General features: G+C 46.1%; 1 long non-coding RNA gene across 1 annotated transcript; it reads right to left on the bottom strand.

Annotated features, from left to right (window-relative positions):
* Window positions 1-3,305: 3,305 nt before the first annotated feature.
* Window positions 3,306-21,024, bottom strand: LOC144824824 (uncharacterized). The gene is made up of 3 exons (XR_013609138.1): window positions 20,700-21,024; window positions 3,756-3,838; window positions 3,306-3,437 (listed from the first exon to the last, which is right to left on the bottom strand). It is a non-coding gene; the product is annotated as an uncharacterized LOC144824824 (long non-coding RNA).
* Between the last annotated feature and the right edge of the window lie 595 nt (window positions 21,025-21,619).

The raw sequence follows: 21,619 nt of genomic DNA, 5'->3' as shown, positions 1-21,619 counted from the left end.
TGAGAGAGGCAACACACAAGAGAGCTGTGAGCAAGACATAGTGAGAATTAGAGAATGATAGAATTAGGGAGAGTGAACAAATTAGGGAAAAAGTACAGGCACAAGTTGTAACAATCAAAGAAAGAACAAGAGGGAGAGAGAGAGAAGCAAGACTAAGTTGATGAGAGAGAATGACAGACATAAAATGTTTCAAAATGCACTATCCTACTTTTCATGCTCTGGCTTGACAGCACAGCTATCGCCAAACAATTATATGAGCATTAATAGAGATGGCTTTTGGCTCCGCCCACATGTTGGGAGCCAGGAGTAAATGTTTCGATTGAGTAGAAGGTGTGTGCTTCCACAAAAAAGTGCATGCCCTCCATGTAGGTGTAATCATTTCGTCTATCCAGCTGCCGACGCTTGAATTTGAGGGGCACACTTGACACTGGAATACTATTAAAGTGTCTTAGATAACTAGATAATTTATGTTGTTTTTCTCTGGCAGCAGCATAGGTGGGAGAAGGGCAGTCATTAAATTACATGTATTTTTAGATCTGGCTTGACACCTGACATTTTAAACTACACAATATTATACAACTCTTTGCATCCACACAACTACATATCTATTCCCAAACTATTTACTTGTAGTGCTTCATATTACCATACCACATTCATTTAAAGCCTTGGCATTGCCAATGTTTGTTATTGAAGTTGGTACCACAGATGAAAGTCTGTTTTTGGTGTGCACTGTGTGTGAGCAGCATGTGGAGCAGCTAAGAGCCAGTCTGGCCGGGCACCGCTGGATAGGGTAGCGGCGCACACAGCGAAAGCAGCAACTTGGCATAGTTTCGCAGATGCTCGCAGTCAGTGGCGCTGGAGCAGTTTTCAGAGTGGGGGTCCTGCCATTGATATTATATCACTGAAATCATTGAGACTGTGAAAAATCCAAGAGTCTCACTAAGAACAAGTGTAACACATGAGCCATACCCATTCAGCAGGATAGTGGTAAGGGTATTTTATATAGCCAACAGTGCGTATTTAAGCACACTTTGCAAATATATTACCAAAGCATGGGATGGCAAAACACTTACAGGAAGCACACCATCCAATCTTCCATTTTAATGGCCACTAAATTTACCCAAATGTAGTTTTACTGATTAAACTATTTAGCACACAAACAATAATGTGTGAAATTCGGGTTACAGGGAATATTTATCCTTTGCACACCGCTAAATTGAGTGTTATAATTTGATGCGATCCTATCAAAATCTCTGTTTCTATCCACACTTCAGAATTACACGAAAAATGTACTTTATATTGCTTCAAAACTGCTGAAAATATTTCGAAATATTTGTGGAGATTTTTTATAAGTATTTAAGTTTTGTATTGGAAAAAAGGAACATCCTACAGGCTTTCTTTTTGGACGTCCTGTACCCCAGCAAGATTGTCACATAGATCACTTGACAAAATCCTCTCATTTTGCAGTCATAGAAGAAAAGTAAACATCAGCCTCCATGGTAAAAGACAGTGGCAGTGGTTGGCAGGAAACGGGGGTGACGGAGGGAGGCTGGTAGACAAAACATTATTATTTTTTTTAAAACACTTACCCTTTTGCTGGCCGCCGTTTCTTCCCTTCGGTCCCTTAACACGCCGCCTTCTCCTCTGGTTCGGTAGAGGAAAGAAGCAGGAAGCACATAGGCTCCCTCCCCTAAGCCAATCACAATGCTTCAACGCAGCATTGTGATTGGTCTGACTGCCATAGTTCGGGCCGGCCAAGCCGTCATGCGCACTTGAAGTGCGCAAACCACTCCTCCCCCTGTACCTCCAGCTCCGCCCTAACCCAGCCCATAGTGAAAAATAAAATGATAATAATTAGGTTATTATCATTTTATTTTTCCACTGCACTGCTCTAAAAAAGCAGTGGGACGACGCTCCTCCACCTTAGCGGAGAAGCCTCATCTTTGTTGCTCATTCACCTTCTGAACTCCAGCATAGTTATTTTGGGGGCGCTGCAACCGAGCGCAGCGACAGCGACATGTAGGAGACACAGCCCCGCACATCCTCATTCCCGAAAGAGCTGAGGGGCACTTCTCCATGATCAGGAGCCCGGGTGCCTCTGCAACACGAGGGCTGCGGGCCATCTTTTACTTGTCGCAGCCCATGCAGGTAATCGCAGTGGGACGAGGCAGGGGTTGGGGCATCAATGCGGCGAGCGCAAGGTACGTGGTTGTATTTATTTATTTTATTTTCTCTATTCCGTCGTTTATCACTTCCACCCCCCACCCCACTGCGCTTACCTGCACGAGCCGCCACTGTGTTTAACGCTCCCGCTTTAAGCAAACAACTGGCCTTTGAAGGACATTTTCAAGGCAAGATGGACTCCTGAGCTATTGTTCATATCGCTGAGGTGGAAACAACCTTGCTGCGAGTGATCCAACATTTTCAACCCTGTAGAAAATTGTGAATAGTCTCATTTAAATAACGTGATTTTTTCATTCATTCACACAGGCTAACACATTATTCACAACAGTTCAAACAACCGCAAAGGTGCACCACAAAGAACAAGAAATGGATTCAAATGACATTGATGAGAAAAAAAAGGAATTTTTTTCTCCACAGAGATGTTGATAATCTTCAAGTAATCTTTATTTTCAATTTTTCAATACAACGTACAGCCGACGCGTTTCGTCCCAAGCTGGGACTTCTTCAGGGCTGTCGGTAAAAACATACAGGCAATCAGTTACTCTAGTACATACATAGGTTAACAAACAACATGGACAATTACAAACAATTTAAAATTGTTAAAAAATAGACATTGGAGCTTGTACAAAATAGGCCCAAAGAAAATATGATGGACAAGGGTCTATATGTACATGGGGGGATATATACAATCATTTATATATACATTATTTACATTATAAAGGAATGATTCCTAAATCAGACACTGAACATTTTATACAAAGGAAGGAAACCAAATGGATACTAAGTATATCGCTAGAAATTCATTAACAATGCGCTAACATAGCCCAAGCTATATCTGCTAAACCTACTTTTTTGTGTGTAAGGGATTCTCAAGACAAAGAGAACAAGAGGCTAAGATGTTGGGGCACAACAAGAGTCGGACCAGGAGTAAAACACAGTGTGGTATGAGGGATTAGCCCGAAGGTGTTTCCAAAGTGTACTATTATTGAGAACTGCCCAAAGAATGGACTTGACTGTTTTGAAGGAGGAAGGGAGACTGGATAGAGGGGAGGCAATTATTGAAACCCTTCATTCCATAGACAACCAGTAGTTAACATAGTTACCTTTTATAGATGTGGTCTGTCCCTTTTAGAGCGAAATGTGCAGAAAACACAGGGTCCGGAGAACGTCTTCCCAGACTCAATATCCCATTGTGCAAGCTGGTATATATATTTATTATTTTTTCATCCAGTTTGAAACAGACAGGGTTGAACCTCCAAGAATAAAAGGAAAGGAGAGACGAGATCAGATTCAATAACTTACAAGGTGACGGAGAGACTAGGGAGCCCTGACGCTTAAAAGTGCGGCCAATGAATTGAGACAACTTACTATATACTTTATAACTCAATGGGGACAAGGATTTGCAGGGTTCCTAAATATTGGCAAAGGTTGATCTCACAACTTAATATGTGTATGGCTCATTTTCACGTTCTGAAAGACATATAAAATATATAAAATGATTTACATTAGTGGGTGGAATAGTTTAGACTGAGGATAGGAGGGGAAATAGCTTTTTCAACAAAAATGTTTACCTGTAGTATTTATCGGAGTGCCAAGGGACAAAAGGTCCTGTCAGTCCCTGGGAAGAGGATGTGGGCACTGCATTACAGTAGGCCTGCCAAGTAAAGAATAAACAGATAGGGTACTTGTTGTTAGTATAGCGAAAACTTAAGGGACCATGGATCTATATTGAGTGCCCTTTAGTGTGTCTATACCCATAACTTGCATGACCAAGCCTTGCTGAAATAGACAGCTAGTTTATTTCCTATGTGGGAGATTTAAAGACATTTTCTATGGTGCAGTACTGGAAATCGATCTGTCACTTAGTTGGGGTGTGGGCGCACTATTGAGATGGCTGCCCCATTTTGACTTCTAAAATATACTCCAGTCCAGCCATGGAATCTATAAAGAATAAAAACTGAGGGTCAATCTAGTTTTAAGAAAAGATAAAGTCTAAGGCTCCTCAAGTTTGGTAAATCTTCCCTTGGTTTTGGGTAATAGAATTGCCCAATCATAGTCTGGTCTAGAGAGAAATAAGCCTAGGACCATTATTAAAACAGCTGCTGACCAAAAAAGATGAGCATAAAACGGGTCCAACAACGAGTAAAGGTTTTGACCGGCAGTCTTACCGTTCGTATTAAAACAGCCGGCGCCCATCCACAAAGCCTTCGTCCCGCCGAAACACCCGCAAGGACGCTGCGTTCGAACATGCTGAATCGAGCATGTCCTTTTATACAGGTGTTAATTGGATTTGAACAATTACACCTGAGATTATCGCGCCAGAATTCAAAGCGATAAGTACAGGCATTGCGCTATTGGCTCACGCGAAAGAAGCGGCGGCCATCTTGTAATGTGTTAAAAAGCTAGGTTCCCCTGTACTTTCTAATCCCCTAGTCCATGAATTCGACAAACCACCACTCCTGGCATTTGATAATCTATTATTCAATTATTCTAGCAACTCATTTGATAAACGGAATTGTCAGTATCCGATTGTGATGAAATAACATTCATCGTATTTCGAACCGATATAATAGTGTAAAACACAAAGCGAGCGAGGCCATCTCCTGCTCCCTTAATTTTATGTGTTAGCATAACAAAAGGAGCATGAAGAGGTCACGAGCAGAGTTTATATATTGAAGGACCATATGAAAACAAGCCGGAGAATGCCGTATATGGACTATGGCAAGTCAAGGAGAAAACGGCGGCCATCTTAGACTATGTCCCTGTATCTACTGCTTCATAGGAAATCTGTGTCGAGGGCCATGTATCGGGGTAATATGGTTCTTAGATCTAAAAGGCGTATTGAGTAAGGACCCTCCAAGAAATTATCGGAATTGCCGAAAATGTGGAGAGAATAAAACTAAAACGAAAATTCTCAAAAATATGTATAACAACGTAGAGACATGTATGGGAAATGAGTACCTATCTAGATCCACTTCTTCAAGCAGAGCTTTTGAAGACGTGATAACAAGTTATTGAGTCGACATATTTACATAAAAAGATGCCAAACGGAGGTGATTACATGATCTATACAAGGCAGTCACAAAGATAAACGTGATCTGCCCAGAGCCATATTTGCCCCTTAAATAACGGGACAGGGGTGTAAGTAGAAATCCTGACAAGATTGTCCACACTAACACGTAAGCAGTTGCCTACATGAGTATTCCTATATGTTGGAATTTATTCTTGGTCACTTGATGTCTATTACTAAAGCAATTAAAATCATGTCAGCATATTATTGTTGAACTGTGCTATGCACAGATTTTCTAAAAAAGGAAAATCTTTGCTTGTACCCTTATGGTTGTGTTTTCAAGAGATTTTGTGTGGTAGCTCCCTACGGAGTGGTCCTAAATTGTTTGACTTAAAGATGGAGACTCAATAGCCCAGTAAACAATTCAAGGGATCTCGAGAAAAAGATATGATACAGAGGGGGTTAAACTAATTAAGAAAGTGATGTAGCTCATCCTCGGTATTGTGACCGAGTTCTATGCAACGTAGTCTACATATCCAACCCGCCTCTCGTTGTCTCAGTGCAAGTTCCCTATCTCCTCCTCTTGGGTGGATGGGTTGGTGATCAATGCCTATGAACCACATGTTATCTGTGTCTTTATGGCATTGCTGCATATGGAAGGTCATAGGGTGTCTCATATCCCCATTTCGTCTTGCACGCACGTGTTCCTGGATGCGGATCTTAAGGGCTCTCTTGGTACTGCCGACATAAATTATGTTGCAGTCACACCCCAATATGTAAACCACATATTTGGTGTTGCAATTGATCAGGAAATCTATTGTATAGTTTTTCTTGGTGTTGAAGCAGAATTCCCTGGTTCTGTTTCTCCCTAATGCACACATATTGCAGTCACTGCATGTATAGAAACCCTTAGTAGAGGGCATGAGCCAGTTTGGCCGTCTATTGGATTCTAAATAGGCACAGTAACGATGGGTGCCAGCCAGTGTGCACACAATTCCCTTTAGTCATTTAAGGGCCATTTATTATTTCGGGGAGAAAGGTAGTCAGGTGCTGGCATTAAGAAGGGTCCATCGTTATACATTATTCACAACAGTGTACACCCTCATTCAGAAAGAATCGTGAAACGATCAGCAGCTCTAATGATTATGTACAGCTAAGCCTCAGCGGGCCAGTCTTTCTTCACACAACCTTACCCAGGGGATGTTTTGACTGTATGTTTTGTGAACTTGCCACAAGCTGAGTCCAAAGAAATGCTGAGGTTATTGGCAAGGGTACCTTGAAAGCCGTGGCTCTGATCAGACACGCTGGAGAGAGCTGAGTCTACAGAATCTTTTCAGCCAGGTATCCCACGCTGTCACTAACCTGTTCAACAGCCACTGTTGCGGTCCCTTTGAGTCTTGCAATTCAGCACAGGCCTCAGTTGCTGGCCACACGAATAGCTTAAATGAACCACATTTTTTTAATTACATTTTTTGCTGTGATGCGACAGAGCTTGAGGGTGAATTTTTCCATTGGCCCCTCATAGGTAGGTACCATAATGTGGAAAGATATTTCTGCATGAACTTGTAACTTCTGTGTAGGGCACCTGAGCACCTTTTTACACGTTGGTAGCCGTGCTCTATAAATGTGTTAACCCGATCTAATCATCTGTTCTTCACACTGAACAAAACTGGATGGATGAACAATGTCAAAGTGAGTTATGTAAGAGAGAGTCGAGAGTATGATGCCATCTGGGACTCTGACCAGAGAAATCGAACAGCTATTTACCGCACTGAACCATCAGTACATACACCATCCCTCTTTTCTCTTCCATGTGCTCAGCATAACTGTGGATGATGTTGCCAGTAGGGGGGTTTCAACTTTCTCCCCAGAACAAGGATCAGTAAGGATAATTCTCCTCCAGGAGTCCTCTCTGAGGGGCCGGGGCCACTGACCACAGAGGTGAAAGCCATGCGATCGCTTCCAAGCCTTTGGTTTATTTGGTGACTGACAACTATGCTTCTCAGTTGTATCCGAGAGTCTGCTCCTTTAGGGGCATATTCTCAAGGAGCTATCAGAGTTATCAGAACTTTATCGCAGCCAAAGTCATGATAATTTTATCTCCCCATTCACAAGCTGGTGCTAACAGCCCATATCACCATTTTACCAGCGATAGCAGGCGCAAAAAACATCGCCACAGATGAACCTGGCAACTATCGATAATGATATGCAGAGTAGGCGTTCCCTTGCAAAAAAGCTGTGACAACACCACTCTGCAACATTCTCGACACCCAGGCAGATCGGCAATAAGATCCAAAACCAGGCAATAAGGCGCGTTAGCAGCAGGAAATTAATACCTGCTCTGACCTAGTGTAAAGTCGAACCAAAGCTTGCAACAGAAAAGGGAGCCAAGGCCAGAGCCACACCTGAAGGGCAACAGATGCCATGGAGCCACTGAGCATGCAGGCCGGACACCCAAGTGGGCAACAACACCCACCGCCACCACCCCCAGGACCACACCCCCAGCCCCCCGGATCACCACGGCCCCCCCGGACCAACACTCAGGCAGCGCAGGCAAAGACAGCAACCCCCAGAAAACACCCCAACCTCACAGCCCCAACACCAGAGAATGCCATTGCCCGCTACAGGCTCAAAGGAACAACCATCCTCCGCATCCTGACCACCATCGCCCACAGGCTGATGGTACCAACACAGCGGACAACCAACATCCCTCCGCAGACAAAGCTGCTGGCTGTGCTGCACATGTGGGCCACTGGTACCCTCCAACCAACAACTGCCAGAGTCGGAGGAGTTTCACAGCCAGCGCAATACAAATTCCACACAACGGTCGTGGGAGACAACATCAGCTTGATACCCCACTATCTATACTACCCCCCACACTGCGCAGGAACAGCTGGGGACCAAGCAAGATGTCTACGCCATAGCTGGCTTCCCGCATGTGTGAGGGGGCAATTGACTGCACACATGTCCTACTTGTGCCTCCTGGCAACACTGAACACAATAACTGCAACAGAAAGCACACATGTTCCATCAATGTGCAGGCAACAGTGGACCTCCCGGGAATCTCCACCAACGTCGACGCCAACCACCCAGGCAGTTTGCATGATTCTCTCTTCTGAGATATTGGATGTCCTCTGAGACGATGGCCTTGGGTCATCAATGCCATGTCTTTGTGGCCCTGCGTTGTCCGCTGCCTCTGGCATCAACTGCAGTCCACCACGGCTCACACATCAAATCGAGTCCTGACCGGCCCGGACATCGCATCACCGCAGGTGGCACACACCACCACCGCTAGGACCACCTCCAACCGCCAACTGCCAGTGTCGAAACGGTCGTACTGGCAGACTAACAGAGTTGCTCACACCTGTCATGGATGCCATCATCTGACTGATCCTTGCTCAGCACTCCAGGTGCCACTAACTCAGTGCACCACGAGTCATCGTCCATTTCTGTTTTGGTTATGTGCTGTGGAGAGCTCACGCAGCAATATCACCTCAGGCAGTGTGGGAGGCCTGGGACGATGATGATGAAGATGATGCAGGTGTATCTCACACAAAAATAAGGGGGAGAGGGTATTCTACTCCACTACCCCAACCCTCCAAAAATAACCTAAACACACTAAGAGGGGTAGAGAGGAACAAGGATAAAGACAAAGCATACAGGGACACGCACAGTGTTTGTAAAAGTTGCCCTCACTCACACACAAAATTGTGTGTGACATGCTTCATCATCGGGCCACGCACAGGGTGGAGAATAGGGAAGGGGGTAACATAAAACAATACAGACAAACAAAACGTTCATATACAGAAGGTGAGTACAAAGTGTTACCAACCCTGACTGCAAAAACGTGATAAGGACAAGTGCAGTGGAAGTGATGTTAAAACTGCCTCATGGGTACTCTATACATTATTTTATTCCGGAGTCCCATGGACAGGATTAAAAATAGAAAGGGGTGGGTATATCTATGAGAATTAAGGATTCACATCAGCCCCCCACAGGGCTGCTAAAGTCAACATGTTTCAATCGAGTTACCCTGTGCCCACATTCGAGGGTCACGCCGGTCTTCTTCAGGACTCCTTATCCGGCCCAGTCCACCCTGTTACCTTATTTAGGTTAATATCCAGAGTAAATAAATTCAAAAGTCCTGCTTTGTGGAGGTATTCCCCTCTTAACATGGGACACATATACAAGTCTATTATAATCCCGGGCTTGTAATGGCAGCGGGCTGGGTGAATCTCCGAGGACACAACGGTCCCTTGGACGATTCAAGCCTGTGATTAGGCCAGATCAGCGTCACGAAGGTGACAGAACACTACCATAAACTGACCCACAATTGGACTACAGTGAATGCAGTCGGAGTGTCGAGGAGGGCAATGGAGGAGGCCAAGAGGTGCTGGCATGATGTGAAAACCAAACCAAGGACAAACCCACTGCCAACAGGAAGGCAGCAACGGCGACAGGAGGTGGGAGTACTGTGCCACAGGAGGAGCTGGAGGAAACCAAGACCACAGTCATCAGTGTGGAGACGTAGCAAGGAGGTGGGAGTCCGGACACAGCTCGAGAGGACCTGCCACAACATTAACAGGGTGAGTAACGACAAGGCGTTATTTTTCCGCAATAGACTGCGATGTTGATAGTTGCGTTAAGTTAATTTTGCGATGGTTATCACACGTTCTTGAGAATATCCCCCAGAGCGTCATTGGAATGGGTGAAGTTTATGAATTATTAAACCTATGGTTACTCACATAACAATGACTACAGGTCACTAAGGTGGACACTAGTCCATTATTCATTTAACCGAAGGTATGTAAAGTTCACCCTCTACGTACCATATACACTGTATGAATTATTGTCACTGTTTAGTAAGCCCCTTGGCTATTCAGATCCTCTAAGTGTGGCATAGAGGCCACACACAACTTGTTGTAAATGTAATAAAAAGAGCGATAAAGTTGATTTGCATCCTGATGCTGCATGTCATTTCATTGGCTGTTTCTCTCCTTTGTGGCCCACTAATAAACTGGTTGGGTTTTCTTGTGATGGAGTCTGCTCTGCAATTGCCAAGGCCTACTTTCCATCAAAGTTTGGTCCTGTGTGATGATCTATTACTCTCAGACCTTGCTTCCCGTGTGCCACCTGTAGATCCCTGAAACCAGCTGGGTGTCAGGGAGTGCCTTTTTAGGTCTTGGTGCAAGGGTGCCTGCATTTATTTATTTATTTATTTGATTTGTAAAGCGCGCTATCACCTAGCAGGCATCCTGGTGCTGAAAAAGTAGCTCAAGGGGGGGAGAGAGAGAGGAAAGCAGGAAACCGGCCACTAAGATTTAGGAAACAGCCAGGTTTTCACACTTTTCCTGAAAGGAATGATCTCACTGATTTGCCTGATTTCCCAGGGAAGACTGTTCCACAATTTAGCTGCTGCCACCCCAAATGATCTGCCTCCTGACCTAACCTTTTGAAACCTCTTTGCCCGCCATGTCAAATCAAGAGGGTTTTTATACATTTCACGTGCACATGCTGCTTTAAGCTTTTTGGTCCTGATGAAACGCCAACGACCACCTTGGCGATTAAGGCGTGAAACATGTCGACGATGACACTTTGGGGTTAACATACCTGCAAAAACAAGCCATCACAGCTATAGGTACACCTATATGACAAACTGTTGCATATGTACCTTTTTACTATTCTTACTTTCACTTGGCACGCACTTTCCCTCTATCAACTATACCCCGCACACCCGCATGCACCATCCGGCTGTCCTAAAAAGATCTCCGCCAAAGTGTCCCTATATGGGGCCCGTAGGGAATTGCAGCGCCGGCCCTACGTGGAGCAAAATGGCCCGATGATGAAGCATGACATCCTTTGGGTGTGTGAGGGCTACTATGGACAATATTGTCTCTTCTCACACCTAGTCTTTTCTTCCTCTCTTGTACCCCTTTTTTCCTTTACTTTAGACTGAATGGGTGACTTTTTGCACCCTGACGTTCCAGATGACTTTTTGCATCTTACGTCTAGGTACAGTGTCCTTTTTGTTGTTGAGATATTGCTTTGGGAGCACGGACACTGGACCTTTATATAGCTCCTTGGGTCTCCCTTTGTGTTCATATATACCTATCTTGTCCCAATGAGTCTCCAGGAAATTTAGTGGTAAACAATTGCAACACTTTATCTCAGTGAGGACACGGTGTACAATTTTGCACAAAACCTGACATCTGAGCGTCCATGTATGACCACCAAAATGTGTTTTAAAGGCTTTGTTCTTAGTGCCAGTTGTATATTTTTGTACTTGTACCAAAATTGGTGGAATGGCGCAATTCCCTTGCATGATAATATCCCCCTTTTGAGCTATTTCGTACCTCCCTGAGTCCTCCTGCCAGCCATTTCTGACTAATTCTTTAATTTTAACACTCTATCTTGCTCCATAGCTGCTAACCAAACTGTTCACTGGTGATGCAACTTACATCAGAAATAGCGTCTTTGATGGTTGCCGAAACATACTCTTCAGCAGAATCTTGCTCAGTTGAACTATCCATGTATTTTGACAGTCTAGAGAGACTGTCTCCCCTAAATTTGAGGTTTTGTGGATAAACGCAACTGACCAATTTTATTCATATAACCATATAAGGATTCAAAGCAAACACTCAGAAGCTTACTCAGTTCAATTGCTATAAAACAAAAGACAGAACTAGTTTATGATTAGTCCATATTTTGCTGTGTTCAACACTCCATAAGCATGCTAATGCTTCCTACTGTATTGTAGAGCATTTGGGTTTGGCCAGAGATAAATAACACTCGTGATGCACACCCCAACGTTGCTTCCTTGCCCGCTTTTATTAGACTAAATACAAGTCTTGAACCTTCAGAACGTGCATCACCTGAGATTACACTCTTTACTGAATGCAAAAGCCTTACAAATACAACCCTTAAGCTTTAAAAATGCCCAATTGTCTTTGTGTGCTGATACAATGTTGTCCCTTTTTCAGCAAAAACCTCAGAGGGACGGAAACATTGTTGACTCGATTAAAGCTAGTGTACAAATTTTACAGGCCTTAAAATTATTTCATCTGATTCTTGTTGAGCAGTTTCTGTACTTCTTCAAAAGCTCATGGTTTCTCATCAATATTTTAAAATTGCTTATCTGCTCTGTCATGTTTTTGTCAACCTGGATTCCTTGATTAGACGCCTGATAAACTATGATTCAGAAAAGGGGGTGGTGATGAACAGAGTGTCTGAATTAAGCAGACCACTCTTACCCAGTCCAAAGATCAGGGCTTGATCCATCACCGTTATTTAGCTCACTGCCCCATCCCAGCTCAGAACCTGGCTATATGCAAATTAGTCTGTCCCTGGCCCAGTGCATCATGGGAACAGGGCAGACCAAACTACCAAGCCAATTCTTCACCAGAAAGGAGACAAGCTACCGGGGACCGGTTTCTGGCATTTCAGCCTCGTCGGCCCGGCTTGCTTGAATCCTGATGGAGCAGTGAGCAAGGGACTCATGTCTGAGTATACCCTGCCACACCTATAGTGGCCAAAAACGATTCAGAAAAGGGGGTGGTGATGAACAGAGTGTCTGAATTAAGCAGACCACCCCCTTTTCTGAATCATTTTGTCCACCATAAGCGTGGAAGGGTATACTCAGATGTGAGTCCCTTGCTCATTGCACCATCAGGATTCAAGCAAGCCGGGCCGACGACGCCTGAAATGGCAGAAACCGGTCCCCGGAAGCTTGTTTCCTTCCCAGTACAAGAATTGGCTTGGTAGTTTGGTTTGCCTTGTTCCCATCATGCACTGGGACAGGAACAGACGAATTTGCATATAGCCAAGTTCTGAGCTGGGATGGTGCAGTGAGCTAAAAAAACGGTGATGGATCAAGCCCTGATCTTTGGACTGGGTAAGAGTGGTCTGCTTAATTCAGGCACTCTGTTCATCACCACCCCCTTTTCTGAATCATTTTGTCCACCATAAGCGTGGAAGGGTATACTCAGATGTGAGTCCCTTGCTCATTGCACCATCAGGATTCAAGCAAGCCGGGCCGACGACGCCTGAAATGGCAGAAACCGGTCCCCGGAAGCTTGTTTCCTTCCCAGTACAAGAATTGGCTTGGTAGTTTGGTTTGCCTTGTTCCCATCATGCACTGGGACAGGAACAGACTAATTTGCATATAGCCAAGTTCTGAGCTGGGATGGTGCAGTGAGCTAAAAAAACGGTGATGGATCAAGCCCTGATCTTTGGACTGGGTAAGAGTGGTCTGCTTAATTCAGGCACTCTGTTCATCACCACCCCCTTTTCTGAATCATTTTGTCCACCATAAGCGTGGAAGGGTATACTCAGATGTGAGTCCCTTGCTCATTGCACCATCAGGATTCAAGCAAGCCGGGCCGACGACGCCTGAAATGGCAGAAACCGGTCCCCGAAAGCTTGTTTCCTTCCCAGTACAAGAATTGGCTTGGTAGTTTGGTTTGCCTTGTTCCCATCATGCACTGGGACAGGAACAGACTAATTTGCATATAGCCAAGTTCTGAGCTGGGATGGTGCAGTGAGCTAAAAAACGGTGATGGATCAAGCCCGGATCTTTGGACTGGGTAAGAGTGGTCTGCTTAATTCAGGCACTCTGTTCATCACCACCCCCTTTTCTGAATCATTTTGTCCACCATAAGCGTGGAAGGGTATACTCAGATGTGAGTCCCTTGCTCATTGCACCATCAGGATTCAAGCAAGCCGGGCCGACGACGCCTGAAATGGCAGAAACCGGTCCCCGGAAGCTTGTTTCCTTCCCAGTACAAGAATTGGCTTGGTAGTTTGGTTTGCCTTGTTCTCATCATGCACTGGGACAGGAACAGACTAATTTGCATATAGCCAAGTTCTCAGCTGGGATGGTGCAGTGAGCTAAAAAACGGTGATGGATCAAGCCCTGATCTTTGGACTGGGTAAGAGTGGTCTGCTTAATTCAGGCACTCTGTTCATCACCACCCCCTTTTCTGAATCATTTTGTCCACCATAAGCGTGGAAGGGTATACTCAGATGTGAGTCCCTTGCTCATTTCACCATCAGGATTCAAGCAAGCCGGGCCGACGACGCCTGAAATGGCAGAAACCGGTCCCCGGAAGCTTGTTTCCTTCCCAGTACAAGAATTGGCTTGGTAGTTTGGTTTGCCTTGTTCCCATCATGCACTGGGACAGGAACAGACTAATTTGCATATAGCAAGTTCTGAGCTGGGATGGTGCAGTGAGCTAAAAAACGGTGATGGATCAAGCCCTGATCTTTGGACTGGTTAAGAGTGGTCTGCTTAATTCAGGCACTCTGTTCATCACCACCCCCTTTTCTGAATCAGCCTGATAAACTATGGCGGGTTAAAACCCTCTAGATCTGTACCTCTGCAACTGTATTTGTATGTTAGTTGTACAGCCCAGAACTGGCCGAAAGGCAGTGGTGCAGCAAAAAGTTAATTGGAATGGTAGCCAGTTTCTGAGAACAGAATGGGCTGTCTGTGTCTTGCAATACAGTGTTGTTTAAAGAAAACCCTCAATATGACAGATTTCTTCCTATGAAAGAACCTTAGATATGCTGTCTTTTCCCAATGTCTTGCAGAGAAAGTAAATCTACCATTATGAAAGGTAGGAATTGGGGAAGCAAAACTCTAAACCTAGCCCCGTGTACCTTTGTGTCAATCTCTGTAGCCATCGCACCTATGTGGTTGAAGCTCTCTCATCAGCATTGGAAGAAACAGAATTTCTATCCTTGTGCTATCTTCAAAGCAGTAGCAGCTGGTGTCGGGGAAATGTGGTGAGCAGTGCAGGGGGCCTGTAACAACACAAACAATGCATTTAAAAAACTTCTGCTCTCCGCTCTTCTGCCCCTCTGGGCACAGTAGCTCTCAGACTCCCCAACGGCCAATCCAGAGGCTGGTCTCATACCCATGAGAGCAGTGTCGGGATTGGGTGGAGTGGGCTTGTTTTGCACTCCATTTTGAGCTGGGAGCCTGTGCCTGCTGGTCTCTCCACCCAGCAACACTGCTGGGTTGAAGGGCTATTAGTGCGCATGACGGTTTGCCTTTCCTAAGACGGTCGGCCAAACCGGCATGCGCACTGATAGCAGTACCCAGCACTACTCCTCCCCCTGCTGCAGTGCTGTGGACCCGCCCCCCAAGACTGGGCCACATGACGAAAAATAAAATGATCATCATTTTATTTTTCATTTGCCTCAGTGGGCAGGGGGGCCAACGCTCCTCCGCCATAGCGAAGGAGCCGCTGCTGCGTCAAAGCCATGCTTTCCTAGAAGCGACAGGCTATGAATATCTCTGTCAAGGCCCCAATCCAGCTATCACAAGAGGTAAAAGGCTTTGTAGCCTAATGCCCTTTTGTCAGTGCTTTCAGTCTTGTAGTCATAGGGGCATTGCTGGGGGTGAAGTGTTTCCGTAGACTACTGACAGTGAACCTACTGATCAAAAGGTGCCACGAATTTGGTTTTGGAATAATGTGCGTTTTATAAATGGCTCCAGTTGATTGTGTACAGAGTCTCCTCTCTACCCTGATGTGTTAATCGTATGAGTGTGCCTGGCCTGGCACATCAAAACAGTCAGACAGATGAGGCTAGGCCTGGGCATGGCACACAATCCCCGCTTGGGCAAAACCAATAGCAAAACTATTCTTAGCACCAACAACAAGTACAGCACAAGACCATTTGAATAGATTCAGGTTCATTTCCTTACCTGGAAAGAAAAGATTAGTCACCTCACAACTAACTAAACACAGTGCCAGTGTGGGTTAGGAACACAAAGGCAGTGTTGTTGCCAGTTCTGTGTGCAGAGATGATCCACATAGATGGTATGAAGTCCTGGGTGGTTGGTGACAGTTGCACGGTTGTAGGTCGTGGACCTTTTCAGTGAGCAGAACAGTGTGCATGTTTGCACTATGGTTGTCGGTGCATGTGAAACCAACCTGATACCTATCTGAGTGAATAAGCCCGCAATTCTGCAGGGAAGGTTGTGGAGCTAGCAGCCGTGGTCCATGCAGGTAACAGCAGTGGGTTGAAGGAGCCGGGTAAGGGGGGATTTTGAGGGACGATGCGGAGGAAAAAGTATTTATTTATTTCATTTTCTCTCAGCATCGTCCCTCGAAATACCCCCCTCCCCCTTATCCGGCCCAACCGCCCTGCCGCTGTTACCTGCATGGACCGCGGCTGGGAGCCAGGGTAGTATGGTCGGCCTGACACCTGCACAGACTCTCTCCGGAGGAAGCATTTCCATGGATCCTGATAGAAGGCAATTTGGCCCAATAAAGAAAATCATGCCTGAATGCAGTAATCCCGCCAAATGCACTGGACTTCATGGCAAGAAGCCATCCCAGGATGACAGGCCTGCCACCACCTGGGCCCTTTCAGGCACAAATGGTCTTCAAAGAAAGGTTCTTGCAGTGTCCTTTATGGATCAGAGGCAAGGTGCAGAGAGGAGATGCAGGTGAGCGAATACTGGCAGCGCTGGCAGGAGATCAAGGCATGCGGGATCCCGATCTCCAAGGCAGGTGGGAGTGGCAGGCAGACCACAGATGTCCAGCAAAAAGACATGCCATCTTGTAGGAGGCATCTGACAGCAGGACAAAATTAGCCCTCAAGCTAACAGAAGGACAGGAGAGCTACCCAGCTTCTTCCTCAGGAGATCCATCTCAGTATTCATGAATCCATGGAAAATGTGCCTATATTCTCTGCTAAACCCCTTAATGGCTGCCAGTGTCTAAGTTAAAGAGTGGCTCAGCTCAGTTGTCACTCATTCAGGGACAAACTTACATTCCAGTTACAGTGTCATCGTGATGTCAGTATGCTAAAGTGGCAATGCAAACCATTCAGCACCTGGCACTCTAACCCATTCCTTTCCCTTGTTTAAATGTTTAAGGCCTTCTCTAGTCTGGGCTGATCTTCGACCAGAGCCTGCACCACTGGGTTTACCTTTCGCTGGAGCTACCTGGTGCGTGGATGTGTCCCTCCCTTGATGGAAGTCTTCCAGATCTCACAGGCCGTCTCCAGTACATCCAGAGCTGCAGAAAGAACCAGTGGGGTCTGGACTGATCACCTCCAGTGTCTTACATATCCCTTATTCTGAGGCCTGTTCTCCAACCAAGGACAATGACCAGTGGGGTCCCTAGCATAGAAGTTGCCAAAATCTCATGCCTCTTGTCTGCATTAGGGCCAAGTGGGCAATTTTGGTGTTCCCTGTCCTGCACTTGTAGCCTGTCAGAAAGCATGGTCTCCTGGCGATTGAGCTACGCCCCACCAGGAGCAGCATCCTTGCTGGTCAGCACATATCTCCAACTGAGACTCATCCGAAACCACTTTCAAAATTCTACGTGACCTCACACACTGGCGCAGCGGCAGAGACTTGGAACGCTGAGGAGGATGCATTAAGATACATCAATAACCCACGGCCTGGGAGATGAAGTGGGTGCCGCTGAGGACAGGGAATGCTTGATGTAGGCCACCAGCACCCCGGGGCTTCTGATGATGGGAGAAGCCTAGAGAAGGCCTTTGAAGCCAGACGCGGGCAGGTCCAGTCAAATATCTACCAGCACCCTGGCATCGGACAGACCAGCAGGGGGCAGCTGCATGAACCGACAAAGTACCCTCAGAAGAGGCAACCCACCTAAGCAGAAACACAAGGGGCAGGAAAGGGTGTTGGCCAATGGCACAGAAAGAGGGTCTGCAGACCGACATTTGCGAAAAGCAGGGCTTCCCATCCATTCATCCTTCATGTCATCTTGTAGGAGGCAAAGAATTAGAGGTGAGAGGCTCTGGATTCTTGTACCAGGCTTCTCAGTCCACACACCAGCAGACAGGAAAGGTTGTGTGTCTGTGCCTTCTCATGGAGCAGTCCATCCTTGATGCGACAAACTCTGTCTCGCTGAGCCAACACCCGACCATCACACTGCAGGTCTGAAGTATCACAAATACACCAATAAATCAATAGACACCACAAGAGATCACCCACCTGTGGCTTCCACCTCCCTCTCCGTAAGCCAGTGTCTGTTATTCATGAATGCTACAGACAAAAAACACAGCCCCAGCATCGGCAGTGTGGAAAGTGAGTTAATTTGTCAGCTAGCCACTGGGCTGGAACCAGCTTCTGTTACCTGCAGTTAAGTAATGTAAGAGGAGCCTGGGTCATGTTCTTGCAGTCCGGAAGGGGTGGGGACCGGGGGGGAGGGTGGTGTGCAGACGCCGAGAGGGGGCTGGGAGGGGGAAGGTGTCATGAAATGAGTAAGACAGAGGAGCTAGAGGTAGGCCACGCCGGGAACAATATGGGAGCCTATCTCGGCTACCTATGTCCCTTCGCCCTGTGCCTGCCATCCGGTGCACCCCTACGACTGCCTCCTAACTGTGTGTGTAACATAGAGATGCACACCAGATTATATCTACCAGTCTTCTATATCACATATATTTGTAAATTTCACATTATCATTCAAAACAGCAACCAGCTGAGGTAAGCTTTTTGAGGGAGAAGGCTTTCTCGGAGCACTAGATCAAACAATATATATATATATATATATATATATATATATATATATATATATATATATATATATATACACTAGATACCGGTAATCCAGGGCTCTAGCAGCGCGGCGGTCCCTTCAGAGGCGTAGCTAGAGCTTCTGGCGCCCGGGGCTATCCCTCAGATTGCCGCTCCTGGCCAGTAGCGGGGCCGGCTGGGGAATAAGGTCGGCGAGCAGCGGGGTTGGATTGGCAGGGTTTACGTTAAGGCACCACTCTACTCCACTTTAGGTGAAAGCAAAGGTCGGAGCGGAGTTTGCTGTGTGCGTCTACCCACAATTTTCACAGGGTGAACGCCGTCCACCCTGCCAAGAGGTTGGGCCACACAGAAATATGCTGAACTTGTCCAGGTGTCGTTTTCAGACTCCTGGAAAAGTTACACTAATTTTGAGATCCTCCACTGGCTTCTTGTGAGAGGTGTGGCGCCGCGGCCAGGGTGACTGACGCTGGACGCTGGGGATCACGGTTCGATCCCTGGCTCCGGCGGCAGGGGTCTGGCCAGCACCATGTGACTCTGGGCAATAGCTTGCTTAATCTTCCCAATGGCCCCCAGCGCCGAGATAACCCTTCGGGGGTGATTCGTGTGCTATACAATTTCTGGATTTACATTTACATAAAAGACCCTAGTGATTGTACACGGTTCTATCTACTCTTTCTCTCCTCTTTGTAACAGGGATACACTTTAATATTACAGCCCTATACTTTGCACGCTACAAATACAAGTTTGCCGAATGTCCTCAGGAATAAAATACCTTCCTTTTGGGAGAGGGCCTTTTAATTTGCATTGGCTAGAGAATGACCTTCCCCTATTGTGCATTAAAAAGCCTTAACCTTAAGACTCTTGTATGTAATCTGTATTTTGTCTTTTTGAGCTATAAATCTTTATGATGTTCCTTGTTTTTATTACACTGTTTTTTCCAATTATGTTGTTCTATAGTGCCCAGAATCCAAGGTGTACATGCTTGTATTAATAAACCATAGCATAACATCAAATGTGAACTGAGCTCTCGGAGAGCTGTCAGCTGCTATTTGCTCTCCCAATTCTCAGCTCACAGTTTTTAACTGAGCACAAAGAGAACTGTGAACAGTTCACAGCTCACTGAGTGCTCAGTACACAATTGCAATATGCATGTTGAAAGAGCTATGGGCTGTTCTCCGCTTTCCCAGTGCTCAGACTGTGAACTGAAAAGTAGGTGAGATGTGATCTTCCTCACTTCTCTGAGGCCTGGAGCATATGGTGGGCCACAAAGTCTTCCAGATACCCAATCCTCTTCATTTTAACTGCCTCTCACCCCTGACCAAGAATGAGGAGAAAATTCCCCCCAACCTCCCGTTTGGCAAAGTGGTGGCAGTTGAAGAAACTGCCCCACATTCACTTTGACAATATGGGGTGGCTAGAACATACTCATAGACCTTTGCAAGGTGGGAGCCCCCTTAGCTACGACGTCACTGTGATGCAATCCCTACTGTTTTTTTTTTAAGTAGAAACTTACACTATTGGAACACGAATCAACTTCAAAATCACATTTGTTACACACATTTTTCACTCGGGCCGGCCAGGTTACCTAAAAGAAAAATACGACGTATCTTTGAGGGACAGTGTAGATAGAGTCTGAACTTGGAAATCAACGCTTCAAAAAAACGAAAACCGCTAATCAGCCTTTTTCATTTTTGTCTCCTAAACTCTGGAACTAAAGCTAGGAAAAAGTAAGATAAATTCCAAACTTCTTAACGTTTGGCGAAAAGCTCAAAACCGGCATGTGCAAAACTCATGGAGCTCTCAGTATGGCACTATCCTCTTAGAAATGTTAATATGGGAAGTTTATTATGCTTTCCCTCTAAGTGTAGCATATTGGCAAAATAAGTACAATGCTTCTAATTCAGGAAATGATTCCATAAAAAGATGGGGAAACAGATACCACAGATTGTTTTTCGCACTTCAATTCTAATCATGTAATAGATTGACCTTGTTCATGGACTTCCTCCAAGGTGGCGTTTTCTTCCTGCGCCGCCACTGCTTCCTCTGCAGTAAGCTGTATGCCTTCCACTGGAGCTTTACTTCGTTTGTGCTCCTCACTAGACTTTGAAATCTGCTTTGTTTTCAAGGTGAGCAGCACGAGAGGTCCGTGGAAGGGGGGCCCAGGCCAGGGGCAGCAGCCTGAGTCAGACGGTTCTACACAGCGCGGACATGCTGGTGTCAGTTCTGGAGCAGCTCCTGCAAAATGTCACAATCAAGGCCAGCAAGCTTCTGACAGCTTAAATGGTGGATTCTCATTCCCCCAAGTGTTTTAACGTGCTGTCAAGGATACTGCAGGCATGACGCTCCGTGCATTGCCCTGCACGAGAGTCTTCCACTTAAAGAAAGCGTGAGTGGTGGTGTGCGCAATATTGTATATCCATGCTGCAGCGCGGGGCAGGCCAAAAATGAACCCAGGGCCGTCATTGGTAACGCTTTACGCTCGCTACAAAGATTGACGGCCCTGGGACCCATATACACAGTACGCTGTGCGGCGCGGCGCCCCACCACCACTAAATTAGGTAGTGCAGCATTAGCTTGCAAGCAGGTGCGCTTGCACTTTACAATAACACTTGTGGTGTACTGTACTGGCTGCTCGGCGGGCCACTAGTGCCACGCAGCTACCACTGGCCGCCCCAAAATAGTGCCGCCTGGGGCGGACCGCCCCCACCGCACCCCCCTAGCTACGAAAAACTGTGTTTTTTGTAAATATAACAGTAAGCTTCCTGTACACCATCCAGGTTCAGAAAGGGTCGGGACCAGTGGTTGAAGTGGGCGGGAACGGCAGGGCACGGCGTGCCCCTACTTCTTGAATTTTATAGACTCCGTTCCCCTACTTTCTTCTATTAAACATGCGTCCCGGACTGCAG

This window comes from Lissotriton helveticus, chromosome 3_1, assembly GCF_964261635.1.
Source record: "Lissotriton helveticus chromosome 3_1, aLisHel1.1, whole genome shotgun sequence".
Lineage (NCBI taxonomy): Eukaryota > Metazoa > Chordata > Amphibia > Caudata > Salamandridae > Lissotriton > Lissotriton helveticus.
The sequence above is the reverse complement of the archived record's forward strand: the minus strand, read 5'-3'. Positions and strand labels throughout refer to the sequence as shown.